Here is a 13,818-nt window from a genome sequence, read left to right as displayed (position 1 = left end):
ATTCCTAATATTAATAAAAACTCATTTTATTGTCTCATATATATTCTTGTATAGTTTAAATTATCTGCTGTTGATGAATGAACTGTACTAATAATTAGGATAGCAGAAAGAGTACAATTATGATACATGTACCTATGAGATCTTTGTGAATAGATTCTGTTTTCTTAAACTTTGAACCAAATGACAATCATTTGCTACAAGGGACAGTTGATTCTTCATATCTCTGCTCAGACTGTAAATCAATAGATAAGTTACCTTTGTCAGTGATACGTAGTTGGTAATGGCAATAAATGGTACCAATGACCATTTTGAAATCTTTTTTTTTTTTTTTTTTAATAGGAAGGAAGACTTTATTCAGGACTGTTCTGATGGGTGTCAAGACTAACACAACAGGTGAAAGAGATCAGGCTCAATTCTGAATACAGTAAAAACAGGTGGAGATTTATAGCCATTGAGAAGAGTGAAGGGGTCAGTGGATGGAAAATTACTAAGAAAAGACACCAAGGGTAGGGGGATCCTTGCTAAAGACAGGGCAGGGTGATCAGATAACCAGGGTGTGGGATGAGGAATTTGACCAAATATTGAGAATAATCACATATCAAGAGTGGCAGATTTTCTCTCTTGTATTCACTCTCTAAAAGCTACAGAGTAAACACTAACTTGCTGAAACAGCACTTACAATTTAAAGGAAGACTTTCAGTGAAACCACAGAGTGCAATAAGAGCGTTTTATTCAGTGAACACAGCACTGCTAAAATATAGTGAAATCCATCCTAAAAATTGAGGCATAAATAACTAATTGGATCAATGAGCAACATTTTGAGAGTTTTGATAAACCAAAATCTTTCTCTCTCTAAGGGAATCATTTAACAAATTGACTGAGTTTATATCAAAATAATTATGGGAAGTGTCTAATTCTATCTAATAAATTTTGAGGGAAATTAGAATTGATTAGAAGGTAAACAACATATTATAGATACACTTTGTCTTATTGTTAAGTTTCAAACTTAAATTTTCTTTATTACTCTATTGGAACTTAATTTCTATACACTAATTGATTTGAAGGAATGGGAGTGCAGAAGTAAACTATAAAGTCCAGATTAATCTATTCATATTTTCTTATTTTGTTGAAGTTTAGGAACACATACATCATATTATATTGCTGAAAATATTTCAAACCCAAGAAAGTTTAATATTACATCACAGAGGAAGGCAAAATTAAAATAAATATTGTTGAGAACCTTTTTCTGTTGGTAAGTGTTAAGAAATAACTTTGACAAACTGGATGCTAAATTCTCAAGAGAAATTTATTATTATGGTAGTAAATGGTATTATTATTATTTCATTTTTCAAGTTCATTCTTCAGACAGTTTTCACTTCCTCCAATAATAAGCACAAGAGCCATCTCTACTGTTTTATGTACATGACCAATACGTGTATCCTACAATATAAAGTATTGTTTGCCAATTATGTAATTGGAAGAGGGATCAATTTAGCAGTAAATCTCAGAATACTGTTTTTAAGCCTTATAGAAGTTTGCAGAATATTTAGTATATGCTTATTTACATTGTAAATCTCAAAAAATTGAAAAGGTATTTAATGTATTCCAAAATTTATTTGGCAAAAGGCATTTTACTGAATACCTTTGAGTGAATGGACTTTAAATAAAAGCTAGAATTTTGAGTGCAGTGTAATTAATATGAGGCCACTAATTCTAATTTTAAATACTCCCTAATGCTTTTATATGTTTATGCATCAAGTTTGTATATTATTGCAAAAATATAGAAAAGTGTTATATGGAAAAATAATCTCAATTCACATTGCTTAGGAATAAAAGAGTTAATTTTGGATTTATTCTTGTCATTATATGTACCTAAACTGACATCCCCAGACACATTTTAATATTTCAGTATTTATAACTAAAAATTTTTATACATATATGAATATTAAGGAGTTTTCTCACTTACCTTCTCAACTTAATAAATTTTTGTAAGAGTTTATCCAGTGACTAACTACTCAAAGAGATATTTATTATTTAACTTATAGACAGTGAAAGAAGAAATATTAATGATGAACAGCTTTATTGATAATAGCCTCAAATTAGGAATAATTCAAATGTCCAACAGCCTTTGACAGGATAAACTTATCTAACATAAGGATGTCCTATAAATCTATAGGACAAAAGGAACTAAATTAAATATATGTTGTAATAACACAGATACATTTCAAAAGCGTTATGCTAAGTAAAAGAAGCCAATCACAAAATACAACTTGCTATATAATTCCATTTATATGATATTCTAGAAAGGGCAAAATTATTGTGATAAGCAGATCAGTGTTGTCCAGGATTGAGGGGAAGGGACTGACTGCAAAGAGTCACGAGGAAGTTTTTGGGATAATATAAATAATCTGTATCGTGATTTTGGTACTGCTTATGTGACTGTATGTATTTACCCAAAGTCATAAACTTGTCTGGGTAGAACTGATGATTTAACTGTATGGAATTTACCTCAATAAGGATGATTTTATTTTAAAAAACCTCCTTCATATAATCTTCTTTAGCAACCCATCCCCCGTTTCCTGCATTCCTGTTGTGCCATGCACATGGCTCTATTACTGTATTTATCTTCTGCTGTAGTGATTTCTTAAAAATGTTTATTGGCCACTACTAGATTGTCATTTTAGGCAAAGAAAATTATTTTAGCTACCTTTCTAGGTCAGTTCCTGGTGATAAATACTTGCGTAACATTTCAGAGAATAAAGAACTCACAGAAGAAAATACATAATGACATATGATATTCTGCCTATGGAAATGTCTGCTTGAAATTTCAGAAGAGTTTTAGAGAAAACATAAAACAGACATTATAGATGCATCATACTAGTTAGGTATGTGGTCAAGTACCTGTAGTAAAGAATTGTGAAAACCCATTTCAAAAAATTAATGAATATATTAATATAATTTTAACAGTCTACTTAAGTGTGAGATTAAATTTTCCCTCAATCATTCTGATATATAATATAATTATATTATATTTAACTATAATATATGACATATATTGTATGTATTATATATTTATAATAATCATATATTATAATTACCTATATCATATAGTATATATGATATAAATTATATACATTATATATTCTTTATATTATATATACATTATATTATACATGCCATATATTATATATAATACTATATATAATGTATGCTATGATACATTATATATAATATATGCTCTATATTATATAATGTATTATCTATAATATATGCTATATATGTATAGCATATACATATGCATATATGTATCATGTATAATATATGCTATATATTATAGATAATACATTATAATATATGCTATAATACATTATCTATAATATATGCTATATATTATATAGCATATATTGTATTTTTATCATATATTATATAATATATACTATAATATATTATACGATATACATAATCATATCTAAACTAAGTCATCTCGCATATACATGAAAGATTGAGGGAAAAATATACAAAACTCTTTTAGCCCCTTTTAAAATATCCTAGCATCTCTGCAACAATAAGACATGGTAGTTTGTTAAATTGTTTCTAAAATGATCTTAAAAATAAAGGTAACTGTTTATGCACAAAATCAATTGCTTGATATATCTAAATTTTTCTGTCCTTAGGCCCAGAATGAACCTTTATTAAGTCCAAGGGTCAGCATTTGCTCCTATGTTGGTCCCATTGCAGAATGAAGGTAATTATTTTTCTACTGCCTAATACATATGAATGTTAACCCAACATGGATTATATGTCCACAGTTCTGATCAAGGGAAACCTTAAAAATTAACTTGGTTTTATCAGAGGAATAACATCTATACTATTAACAAATATGGCAATGACAATTTTTGTGAGCACAATATAAACTATTATATCTAAACTAAGTCATCTCATAATTATAGCTAATAATACTTTTAATTTCAACTTATTAAGCATCTATAATATGCCAGATGCTGTGTGTTTTGAAGGTATAGTAGGAGAGGATTTTTAAATAGCATCTAAATTATTTTCCATTTAGGATATTTAATTTCATCCATTTTAGTATCGCTTGCTGTTGAGATGAGCCTATTAGACTGAGGCTTCTTCCCACTGGGAAATAAAAGAAGAAATATTTAGAAAAAAATGTTTTTCTTCAGTTTTGATTCTCATATATGATTTTTTTACCTTAGTAAAATAATAGTCTTGAAATTTCTAAAAGAGAATTTTCTTGGAATTCCTTAAATTTAGATTTTAAACAAGAATTAGAACAGGAAGAAAAGATCAATGTTTATACTATAAAATAAGAGAGCTACAAAATATGATGTAAAGGATATTTCTGCCTCACAATATCTCTGGGAAAAAGATCTAAGGCGGCAAGAAATAGAGTGACAAAACTCATGGGTCTTGCCACTCCTCAGGTCAAAAGTTAAGAGTAGATGGTGGAAATATACAGACAGATTTGTGGGGTTAGGTAGTGAATTGAACACTTGCAAGTTTTCTGGAAAAGACTCACAGTCAGCTTTGCCTTAAAATCTCACATGGCACGTTTCTAAGAGAGTAGCAATGGCTATGGAAGGCACTGACTGGGTAGATGGTCCTGAATAAAGCCTTATTACTTTACATAATCTCAGTGTAGAGACAGAAGTAGAGTATTGTTCCAGCGATCTCAAAAGAGAGTGAGTTAGTATATCAGAAGAGCCATATCAGAAGAGCCGTTGGCCGGACGCGGTGACTCACGCCTATAATCCCAACACTTTGGGAAGACGAGGTGGCAGATCACGAGATCAGGAGATTGAGACCATCCTGGCCAACATAGTGAAACCCCATCTCTAGTAAAATACAAAAAATTAGCTGGGCGTGGTGGCGCACGCCTGTATTCCCAGCTACTCGGGAGGCTGAGGCATGAGAATTGCTTGAACACAGGAGGCATAGGTTGCAGTGAGCCAAGATTGCACCACTGCACTCCAGCCTGGCGACAGAGCAAGATTCCCTCTCCAAAAAAAATAATAATAATAAATAAATAAATAAATAAAAGAAGAGCCGTAGACTTAGAAGGAAGTGGTTAAAGAATATAGGGCTCCCAGCTGAAGTCATTGGTAGGGCTATAATAATTACAACAGTGCCTGACCCAACAACATGCAAACGACCTGGAAGGGCCTGGTCCAAACCAACATAAAAAGTTCAGAAGCCTAGTGACCCGGTGGGCTGAGCTCTACCAGAATGGGAACAGGTGAAAAAAAAAAAAAAAGCCAAAAAATGTAGGCCGGGTAGAACTAAACAACTTAACCAGAGCTCAAGGAGAACCAATACCCAACACCACTCTGCCAGTACATGTGCAAATGAAAGCTTCTCATTACATGTGCAAATGAAAGCTTCTCATCTGCACTCCAGGTGAAGATAGAGGAGATTAGGCCTCTTGAAAAGAGAAAATCCCCAAAGAGGACTGTTTTAAAAAACAGATACATATGAGTTAAAAACAAAAACAACAACAACAACAAACAACAACAAAAAAAACAAGCACTTCTCCAATTACTGAAAATGGAAGTTTGAAATCAAGGTAATAAATGTTTTGCTCATATTTGATATTTAAATACAGGTATTTTAAATAGAATTCTTACAATAATCTTGCCTTGTGAATGCCATCATCTTCTTGTTTTTGATAAAACCAAATATAGGCTCAGATAGATTGATTAACTTTCCTAGAATATCAATGCACAATGAGAGGTGAGGACAAGATTTGGAGTCAGCTCTGTCGGGCTCTGAATTGTGCATGATTCAACAGCACCTCAATGTCTTTCTCTCCACTTTCTGTCAGCATAGTAGCTGTAATTAATGGCTATGCTAATATTCTGCAATCTTTCTAATCTGTGGAGATACCTGACAGCATCTTTGTGCAAAATTACTGTAAAAAGATTATTTCTGCCTTATTCCATTAAGCCCTAGGGTATGTGGCTTGGGATTCAAAAGATCATGCAAGGACATGAAAGCCTTGGATAGTTGGGAATTACATTTTGCTCCTAAGATTTAGTGTCTGAAAATTCCAGTTTAATTTTCAGGTCTTTGACTTCCTTGGAGTATGAACTTTACATAACTTCTCTGAGGCATAGTTGTTTAATCTGTTAGAAAAAGATGCCCTGTCTGCCTCAAAGACTCGTTATGAACATTACTTGGAAAAATGTGTGTAAAAAGTGTTTTGTGAGTGCTAAAAGTCTCAGTATATAAGATATTTTAAATATTTTTAAAATCACCTAACTTTACTTTGTGGGCTTTATCAAGCTAAATAAGACTAAGCACTTATGCTAAAATGTATTGAAAAGGTAAATATGTTATGAAAATTATTTCAGTATACATTTTACTTATAGAAATCAGCATGTTTATGGAAATAATGAAAATAACTACAAACAATTGTGTTCCATACTGTTAAAGATAAATTACGCTAAGTAGCCCTGATATGTTTCAGGAACACTAATTAGCATTTATATTATTCTATAGTTAAAATCAGTACCATCAATTCTACACATGGAATTTAACAGAATTTATTTTAAAGGACAGACTTCAGGTTTTACTGGGGAGTGGGGAGGTGCTTGTAAAATATAACCTAAATATATATTTTCCAGACATACGTGCATAACTTCCTTTAAGGTCTTATTGAAAATCTGCTTCCAATAAGACCTGCAGATCTATAGGACAATTTAATTGTTAGCTCCATGAATTACATTTTGACTAGTGTGAAGAACATTGTAAAAGCCTATAACAGAATAGACAGAATAGATAGGTCCTACCTGAAGCTAAATTAGGTTATCACTTGGGCTTCTTGTAAGTTTTCTAATTGTATTGTTTCTGTGCTTTGCTTTCTACTTTTTTTTAATGTAAACGAAAGGATAAAGTCACATGTAAAGGTTGAAAAGCATATAGGCAATGAATTTTTAGTTAGTGAAATTATTTTCTAAAGAAGTGTAGTAAAACTCTAATATTTTTTATCAAATCATGAATTAGAGTCTGCCTAAAAATATAACTCAATAGAATAATTTTGCTTTTGTGTCCTATAACTCCAAAGTCAACCCCAGTTCTGGCCATGCTCAATTATTATTATTTTTTTTGATGAGTGAATGACCAATGAATCAATCTATCATTAGTGGATTCTCATTTCAAAATAGTTTCCTATAAAATTGTTTTTCTTTAAAATTATCTCTCTTGTTGCTGTTGTTACAGGTAATTCAATAAATCATTAAGGATAAAAATATATACAGAGAGAAAGGTATATGGCCTTGAAAAAATACTAGACAAATTAGTTACTTAGTTTATTTGTGGTGGTCCTTTCACAACAAGTGCATGTATCAAAACATTGTATGTTTTTTATATATGCAATTTTTATTTGAAAAGTATACTTTAATAAACTGAAAAAATGCATGTTCCTTAATTTCCAAATAGTTCAGAATTTTCTGATTGTTTATTTATGCTTTTATTTTTTGAGACAGGGTCTTGCTGTGCCATCCAGGCTGGAGTGCAGTGGCGCAATCTCAGCTTACTGCAACCTCCGGCCCCCAGTGCCAGGCTCAAGCCATCCTCCCATCTCAGCTTCTTGAGTGGCTGGGACCACAGGTGCCATCACCATGCCCGGTCAATTTTTTTCTATTTTTAGTAGAGACAGAGTCTTGCCATGTTGCCCAGGCTGGCCTGGAACTCCTGGGGTCAAGCAATTCTCCTGTCTTGGCCTCCCAAAGTGTTGGGATTACAGGCATGAGCCACCGTGCCTGGCCTAATTATTTATTTTTATTGATATTTAAATTATTCCCACTGTGGTCAGACCTGTACTTTGAATGATTTGAATTGATCCATAGATCAGCTTATGATTACGTTTGGAACTGTTTCTTGTGTAATTGAAAACAACATAATTTTTTGTTTCGGTAATTGTGAGGTGCATATTTCTTGATGTATCAGATAGATGAGCTTTGTTAATTGGGTTTCTCTGTACTGTTATACACATTGATCTCTGTTTATTATATTAACTTTTGACAAATATGCATTTTATAGGTAGATAGAATCTTAGCTGAATGTGAAGAAGAAACAGACCTATAAAAACTTGTTTATGCTCAGCTTTTTTTTTTTTTTTTAAGCTATGGGTTTGGATGAGGTTACATAGAGACTGAATATACAGAAAGAAAGTAAGGTTCTAATACTGAGACACAATTACAAGTTGGAAACGTGAGAAGCAAATAGTAAAGGAGACCAAGAAAATGTAGCTTAGTGAAGCGGAAGAATGATCAAGAATGAATTGTGTCCTGGAAGCCAAGTGAAAAAAAAGTTTCATAAAAAGAGGAAGCAACTATCAATGCTGCTGATTGGCCAAGTAAGCTAAGAATCAAGAATTTGATTTGACAATGTATAAGTCATGAGCCACCTTGAAAATGAGGTCCCTGTGGAATATTGAGAAGGAAGTATGATTTGAATGGATTAAGGGAGAATTGGAGGGGAAGAAACAGAGACAGAGAGGGTAGACAACTCCTTTAATGAGAACGACGATACAACATACCAGAATCTCTGGGACACATTTAAAGCAGTGTGTAGAGGGAAATTTATAGCACTAAATGCCCACAAGAGAAAGCAAGAAAGATCTAAAATCAACACCCTAACATCATAATGAAAAGAACTAAAGAAGCAAGAGCAAACAAATTCAAAAACTAGCAGGAGACAAGAAATAACTAAGATCAGAGGAGTGGTGAAAAAAAGTAAGGTCTATTCTCTTAGCATACTTTAAGCACACAATGTATTATTGTATTATTGTTATATTATTAACTATAACCACCATGCTGTATATTAGATGTCCAGAACTTATTCATCTTGCTTAAATCAAACTTTTACCCTTTGACCAACCAACATCTTCCCATTGTCCCCTCCCCCTAGCCTGTGGCAACCACCATTTTACTCTTCTTTCATGTGTTGGAGTATTTGGATATCTTACATAAGTTAGATGATGCAGTATTTTTCATTTTGTGTCTGGCTTATTTCACTCTGCTTAATGTCCTCCAGTCTCACTCAGTTATCACAAATGGCAGGCTTTCCTTCTTTTCAAATCCTGAATAGTATTTGTTATAAATATTATTACATATTTAATGTTAGTATATATAAATATATATTATATATTACCTTTTCTTTCTTTATTCATATCTTGACAGATATGTAGTTGTTTCCATATCTTGGCTGTTGTAAACAATGGTGCAATGGGCATGGGAGGGCAGATATATTTTCATCACACTGATTTTATTTCCTCTGGACATATACCTTGAAGTGATACCTGGATTTTATGGTAGTTTTATTTTTAATTTTTGAGAATATTTCATACTATTTTCCTCCATTTACTTTCCCCCAACAGTGAACAAAAGTTAGTTTTATTCTACATCCTCACTTCCCTTTTATAGATTCCCAGAAAAGTGGGCAATATGACCAAATAATACTAGGGTGCTAGGTTCCCTATAGTGGCACTGGGGACATCTGATCCATCTGGTTGGGTGGGCAATTTTATCAGACATGTCAAGTTTGAAAGAGATGTTACCTCCCTTTCTGCACTGGATGACTGAGGCTGAAAGATCTTGGTTAAGCAACAAGGGCAAAGGGCATCAGCAGAATTAGTAGCCTCAGCACTGGGACAGGCAGACTGGGTCACTACACCAACTGAATCCAATCCCTTCCTAAATGATAGGGAACAACAGAGACCCTGGAAGGAGTGAGGGGTGGGACATTAACCTGTTTTTCTTCTTTTCCTAAAAGGATGCCACAGCAGAGGCCTGGATGCATAATTGCTTTGTTAGGCTCTCCCAACCTGTGGCTACCAGGGGTAATCTGCCATGCCAGACCATGTTTTGTCACAGACCATAGGGACCCTCTTTTCCCATCAGTGGTAAACTAAACCAGTATTGGTAATGCCACAGTGTACACTGGCAGAACCTGAACCCTGGCTTACCGATTGAGGATCTGGCACCTCCCACATAGGAGAGAGCCAGAGGCACTTTTTAATAACTTAAACAACGGTGACAAAATATCAGAGTCATAACAATATTGGTGGGTTGGTACTTTAATGCACCAAGCTTCTTTGATTGCATGAAAGCGAAGTGCCTTAGCAGTGAGGAAAAAAACAAGGGCCAGACTGTTGCCAGCCCTCTGTGTAAGGGCTTCATGAACAATATTGTATGAGGAAAATGAGTTCATGTAACTAACTCAAAACTTGCCTGGTAAATGCCAATGTCTCACCTCCATTCCATGAACAATTGCTCATCGAACAATAAAACAGAAGAAGGGGTGCTGTGTGCACTGTGGGAATGAGATGCCCCATTAAACCTGCAGCCTAAATCTGTGCACCAGGTTCTTACTAGAGACCTGCCAGGAAGTGTGACTGACTCTGGATTTATGTCTTTCATAAGATCTTTGGTGCTATACATGGGAGTCAGAGCTCAGGAACAAATGATAATAAATCTGTCCCTGACCATGGCAGACATTGCCTCCTGTACACCCACTGCTTCAGCAGCCCAGTAGACATCTCTCAACTCTCTCGGGAAGGTTGTTTTAGGCAACAGAATTCCTTTAGACTTTCTTTCAGCCCAACTTTAGGAAGTGTGTAGGGTTTCCAGTGCCTCCTGCTCTGCCCAGATAAATACCTCAGGTATTGGGGAAACACAAATACAGAGATCCAGAAGCAGGCTCACTGACCACAGAGTGAAGCCACCTGGAGGATACTCCTTTGAACACTTTTAGCAACTTCTCCCATGGATTCTGGGCTAGGGTGCTGCTCCAGGCAAGCCTGGTCATCCTGCCTATAGTAGTGGTCCTGCTGGGCCTGATGCAATTAATTCTGGTTATGACTCAACAATGTTGTGTTAAGATTTTATCAGTCAAGGTTTCATATTGATCTAAGAACACAAGGCTCTACTTCTAGATTCAGGGAGATGAATGGGCATAGGAAACAGACTAACTTTGCTAAGAGGGAAAACTGAGTTGGGAGAATGAAGTGCAGGATAATTCTCCAGGTGATATTGAACCAATGCAGTCCTCCCTGCTTTCTCATTTGTCATTCTCAAGAATAACTGTAGATAGAATGTGCTGGGAATGCAGCATCCTGAAATGAGTGACAGCTGGCCAGAACAGCCCAGGATCTACTCCTGTCCCTCCTAGAAACCAGATATTCTTCAATAATTCAGCCCAATATGTTATGTGGTCCTGAGGGTATAAAACAGTGGACTGCTTGCTGGAGTCCCTCAGCTGTGATATAAGTGGGTCATACAGAGAAAATACTCCCTCCTCCCTACGAAGTTTTACTGATTCTTAAAGACTGATTTACCCTGAATCTTAGGCTTCTACTGTCTTCGGTGGCCTATGTGCGAGGGGTGAAGTTGCTTCACTTTAACGTATGTGAGTATTCTGTCTCGCTGGACTCAAGCAAGTAGCAGAAATGAAGCCCAAGATGCCATGGGCTGTGGTGGTAACCAGTGTACAGTTAGCCTGCTTCACTCCAGGATTCACCAAAACAATTTTGAGTGAAAGAAAGAAGGAGGGCTTATACATGTATCACTACTGTAAATCTGCAGTAAATAGGACAGAGTTGTATAAGTGCAAATCTGTATAAGTGTACAAATGAAACAAAATGGACAGCTTAAAAACAGAGCAACACGGCTAGGTGTGGGGGCTCACGCCTGTAATCCCAGCACTTTGGGAGGCCAAGGAGGGTGGATCACCTGAGGTTAGGAGTTCAAGACCAGCCTGATCAATATGGTGAAACCCTGTCTCTACTAAAAATACAAAAAAGGTAGCTGGGCATGGTGGCAGGCGTCTGTAGTCCCAGCTACTCAGGAGGCTGAGACAGGAGAATTGCTTGAACCCGGGAGGCGGAGGTTGCAGTGAGCCGAGATAGCGCCACTGCGTTCCAGCCTGGGCGACATTGCGAGACTCTGGAAAACAACAACAACCAGAGCAATATAAATATGGTCACTTAATTTGTGAGAAATGAAAACTTCCATGCAGTGAGAATGAGCTAAAAATGTCAATAAATGATGCTGGGTCAACTGAATAGGTATGGGGACCAAAAAGTACATTTTGACCTCTCCTAACAACAGATACAAATATTAATTCTGAAACACGAAGGAATCTACAAAATTTTCTTTGAATAAATATCTGAATTTTAAAAAGTCAAGAGATGCAAAGTCAGTATTCAAAAAATGATTATATCTCTAAACAACTGGACAGATTAAGCTAAAAGCTACATTATTTAAAATAAACACTAAACAAAAATGGTTATAAATAAATCTAGAATAAGATAGACAAAACCTCTAAAACATGATAACATATTGCTGATATAAATTAAAGAATAAATTGATAAATATATTAGGGTTCTCAGTTTGGAGGAATCAATATTATAAGAATGTCAATTCATTTCAAATCGATTAATGTGTTCAATGCATCCTAATCAATATTGCAACGACTATTTCACAGAAATTAATAAGCATTTAAAAATTTATGTGGGTATTTAGAACAGACAAAAATATTTAATGACCAAAAAATGGGAGGTCTAAGCTACTTAATTTTATCGTTTACAAAAAAGCTACATTAAGAAAGACAATGTTGTAGTGTTCAAAAGATAGACTTATAGAATATTTGAATAGAAATGAGTCAAGAAATATACCATGCTTATATTGTAATGTATTTAAATGTTGTAATGTGATACAAAATTAGGAAATATACATTTCATCAAATAATGCTGAAGTAATTGATAACCTATATAGAATATAATGAACCTTTATCTCTATATCACACCAGACACAAAATTAACCTGATTTAGATCAACCCAAACTTTATATCTTGGACAAAAATTAATTGGAATAGGATCGTTAGCCTGAAAGTAAAAAATAAACTTTAAAATTCCATCAAAAAAAGTAGAATAATATATTTACAGCCTTGTGTAAGCGAAGTTCCTTAGAAATGACACAAATAGTCCTAACTATAAAAGAAAAAATGAAAATTAGATTTTATTAGGAACCAAAACTTTCTGCTCATGAAAATACACTATCAAATCAAATAAAAAGTTCAGCCACAGACTGAGAGAAATTAATTGAAATACACATGTAACATACATGACATACTGACAGTGAATGAACTCTAATAAAACATGAAATGCAAAGTAACACAATAGAAATGCATAGAAAATTTGAAGACAGTTTTAAAAGGTGGTATATACATTACCAAAAAGCACCCTAGAAGAGCCTAAAAATGCTCATTCATCAGAAAAGTGTATCTCACAATGAGATACACTTCATGCCTGCTATAACAGCTTAAATAAATTATAGCATCAAATCTGGGTAACTGGAACTCTTATATATTGCTGGTGAGAGAGTACAATTGTACAACCACTTTGGAAACTGAAAATTTCTGCTAAAGTGAGTCATACGCTTATGCTATGATCTATCAATTCTGAAACTAGGTATTGATTTAAGTGAAATGGAAACATATTTCCATAAAAAAATCTTGAATATGCATGCTATGATAGGTTTTTCTATAACAGTTGAAAACTAAAAACAATTGTCTATGAACAGGGGAATGAAAAAAAAAAGCAAGTTTTGTTACATCCATATCCTAAAATACTTAGCAGTAAAACGAATGAACTGCTAAAACACATAACGTGTAGATTTTTAAAACCTATGTTGAGTGAGAAAAGTCAGATACCAAAGAGTGCATATTCTGAAATCCATGTATATGAAGTTTAAGAACAAAAAAATATAAATTCATGCTGCTGTAAATGAGAACAGT

This window comes from Pongo abelii, chromosome 7 (assembly GCF_028885655.2).
Source record: "Pongo abelii isolate AG06213 chromosome 7, NHGRI_mPonAbe1-v2.0_pri, whole genome shotgun sequence".
In the NCBI taxonomy this organism is placed as follows: Eukaryota; Metazoa; Chordata; class Mammalia; order Primates; family Hominidae; genus Pongo; species Pongo abelii.
The sequence above is the reverse complement of the archived record's forward strand: the minus strand, read 5'-3'. Positions refer to the sequence as shown.